This window comes from Macrobrachium rosenbergii, chromosome 53 (assembly GCF_040412425.1).
Source record: "Macrobrachium rosenbergii isolate ZJJX-2024 chromosome 53, ASM4041242v1, whole genome shotgun sequence".
Lineage (NCBI taxonomy): Eukaryota > Metazoa > Arthropoda > Malacostraca > Decapoda > Palaemonidae > Macrobrachium > Macrobrachium rosenbergii.
Window position 1 is genome coordinate 1,751,976 of NC_089793.1, and position 3,862 is coordinate 1,755,837.

Sequence of the window (3,862 nt, forward strand, 5' to 3'; positions counted from 1 at the left end):
ATATTTAAATAATCAATACACAATCACGTTTGGAATAATCAAAACAAAATTTCTGACTCACATCAGGGATCGAACCCAGGTCTTTTAATTGAAAGGCAAGGGCGCCTCGTGTGCAGTGGCATTCAGGTTCCAACTCCTTCTATGACGTGTGTGGCCTAGTGGGCAGCGCCCTTGCCTTTCAGTTGAAAGACCTGGGTTCGATCCTGATATATATATGTATATATCATTTATTTATTTATTTATTTATACATACATACATACATACATACATACATACATACATACATACATACATATATATACACGAATAATTAGTAATTAGTTCATTCATGCCTTCGTTGCATTTCGTTTCTCTCCATAAATCGAAGTAATACGAAGATGGATTGCTGTTCCGAGATAGTAAACGTTCCATTTATGCTGTTTATGCAGCAAGCCTCTCTCTCTCTCTCTCTCTCTCTCTCTCTCTCTCTCTCTCTCTCTCTCTCTCTCTCTCTCTCTCTCTCTCTCTCTCTCTCTCTCTCTCGCGCTGGAAGTTACATAATGTTTGCCAATTTCGAAGTGATGCTGATTCTAGGTTGAGAATTGTTTGAACGAACTCAGAAGTGAAAAGGTTTTCTTGTTTTGCATTCGATAACAGACAAACAGAAAATGTTTTGCAAAACGTTTGAACCATAAACAAGCGTATTTTTTAATACGATCTTCCCATTTTAAGGCAAAAACGTTTTAATGGCCTGTTTCATCCTGTGGAAGTGGAATCGATCGGATTGATTGTATCTCTGTCTAAAAACATTTTTAGACGAGTTCGTCATTTTAAAACGTTTGAATAAGATTGTTTGATTCTAAAAGTAGAAACGTTTGAAGGGGATATTTAATCCCAACATAAAACAAGTAAAGAATGCGCCGAAGAATCGAGTTTTCTGTACAGCCGCTTCGGCGTATAATCAAGGCCACCGAAAATAGATCTGTCTTTAGGTGGTCTCGGCATAATGCTGTATGAGCCGCGACCCATGAAACTGTAACCACTGGCCGGTGGTGGCCTATCCAATATCGTTGCCAGAAGCACGATTATGGCTAACTTTAACCTTAAATAAGATAAAAACTACTGAGGCTAGAGGGCTCATATGTGGTATGTCTGATGATTGGAGGGTGGATGATCAGCATACCAATTTGCAGCCCTCTAGCCTCTGTGGGTTTAAAGATCTGAAGGCGGACAGAAGTATAAACATTCGAAGGGAATATTTAATTCGAATAGGCTTTTGGCTTATAGGCTTAATTTGGTTATTAATAAAGGACACTAGGCTTTCAAATACGAACAAGGAGGTGTTATAATATGATATGGCAACGGCCGTCTTTCCGTTCGTCCGCTACCTACCCTACTCATCTCCGTCAGCAGTAAATGCCTGTAGAGAAGAAGGTTTGAAAATGTTTTAAACAAACTTCAGTCAGTCATTTCGTTGATTATTTCCCGAGGCAGAATCTAATTTTAATAACAAGTCAAAATATTTTTAATAGAGCAAAAAAAAAACAAAGCGTTTTTGTCGATGCGTCTGTGAATTAAAAATACAAAAAAAGCGAACTTTTTGAAAAAGAATATTTGATTCGTAATTACAAACGGTCTCTAGGACATAATCTAGAGATAAGTATTGTACGATTTAAGTTCCAGTGATTAAAACGAGAGAAAAAAAAATGATAACATTACCACAGTTATAAAGAACTTTTGATATGGAGATATGTGAACAGCAGCCGCCAGGCATCTGTTTAATTGAAGCCACTGCAATACGAAATACTGTACTCAGAACGTATTTTGAAATGAACTTTTGAGGTGATTAATATCCAGCCGGGGGAAAAAATATACATATAGGAGTCAGTTGTACTGTGAAACATATTTTAATGCATTTTACGTATCAAGATTAAGATGAGAGAATGGTGAAATGTATATATACTTATTGGGGTAGGCATGGTGGGTTGCTTTTATGTAGTTATTGATTGAACTAATATATTTTTTAATTTTCATTTATATATATATTATATATATATATATATATATATATATATATATATATATATATATATATATATATATATATATATATATGTATGTACGTTTGTAACTAAAGAAAAGTTCTGTGTATTACTTTGGAATACCTAAAGGAAAAACCACTATTAGATAAAGTGTCTGGAAAAAAATGTCGATTAGCAGATCAGATGTAATCAGCCTTGATTAAACCGAGAAATGCAATGAATCTCTCCAGAGGCGCCTGTGATTCAGATATGACAGATAAAATCTTCCTCCAACCAGCGATTAAGAAGATTAAAGAGAAATTCTCAACTGGAGTGACGTAACGGCTGACCTATGGATCATCTGGTATAAATACCGCTTGTCTGTAAATTTTCCTCATTCACTATTTGCCTGAGGAGAGAGAGTTTGGTCTCTGAAATGTAGCATTTGTTTTTCCACATTTTGACGTTTCACTGGCCTTTATATTTATATTTGATATATATATATATATATATATATATATATATATATATATATATATATATATATATATATTATATATATATATATTTATATATATATATATTACTTTATATTATTGTGGAATTTTCTTTAATGTATCTATATATATATATATATATATATATATATATATATATATATATATATATATATATATATATATATATATATATATATATATATATATATATATATATATATATATATATATATATATATATATATATATATATGTGTATATATATATAGAAGTGTGTGTGTATAGTATATATATATATACACACAGAGAAAGAGAGATAGGTGGGAGACGGAAGAAAAAGCATTCTCAGAAATAAAGATAATATCCAAATACTCTCCTTTTTACATATGCTTTATGCAGCGTATACCCTTATTGATGTTTTCCATCCACCCAGGGTTTAATAATCCTCTCCTTAAGTAGTGTTACCGTCAAGCCCTGCTCAGTTCCCCCGGGGGGGGGGCGCTGGTCCCATTTATACGAGTCTCATTTTGGTGCATACTTTGGCCTCTTCCTGCCCTGTTTCGCCTACACTTAAGAGTCTTGAGTACTTTATAGACGCTTTATATACTTTATAAAGTATGTTGCGGTGGTTTGGGCGTAATAGTGCTTGGTTTAGGTAGGATGGTGTTTTCATAAGAATTTTTTTTTTCTTATTGGTCAGGAGACAATGTTGGATGTTTAATGTGGTGTTTTCACTGGAAGGTGTTTTTTTATTGGTCAGAAGACAATGTTTTATGTTTAATGTGCTGTTTTCACTGGGAGATTTTTTTCAATGGTTCAAAAGACAATTTTTGATGTTTAATGTGGTGTTTTCACTGGGAGATGTTTTTTATTTGCCAGGGATATGTTTTTTTATTGGTCAGAAAACAATTTTTTATGTTTAATGTAGTGTTTTCATTGGGAGATGTTTTTTATTGGTCAGAGAGATGCTTTTTATTCGTCAGAAGACAATCTTTTATGTTTAATGTGGTGTTTTCACTGAGAGATTCTTTTTTGTTGCTCAGAAGACAACGTTTTATGTTTATTGTGTTTTCACTAGATGGATGTTTTTTTTTTATTGGTGAGAAGACAATCTTTTATGTTTAATGTGGTTTTTTTCAAGGGGAGGTGTTTTTGTATTGGTCAGAAGACAATATTTTATGTTTAATGTGGTGTTTTCACTGGGAGAGGTTTTCCAAAGGTTAGTTCTCCATTTGGAGTCGTCGACTTGTTGTCAGCATGTTTGTGATATGTATGTGATAAGTTCCCGACTTGTTTTCAACATGTTCGTGTTATATATCCAATAAGTTCCCGACTTCTTTTCAACATGTTTGTGATATGTA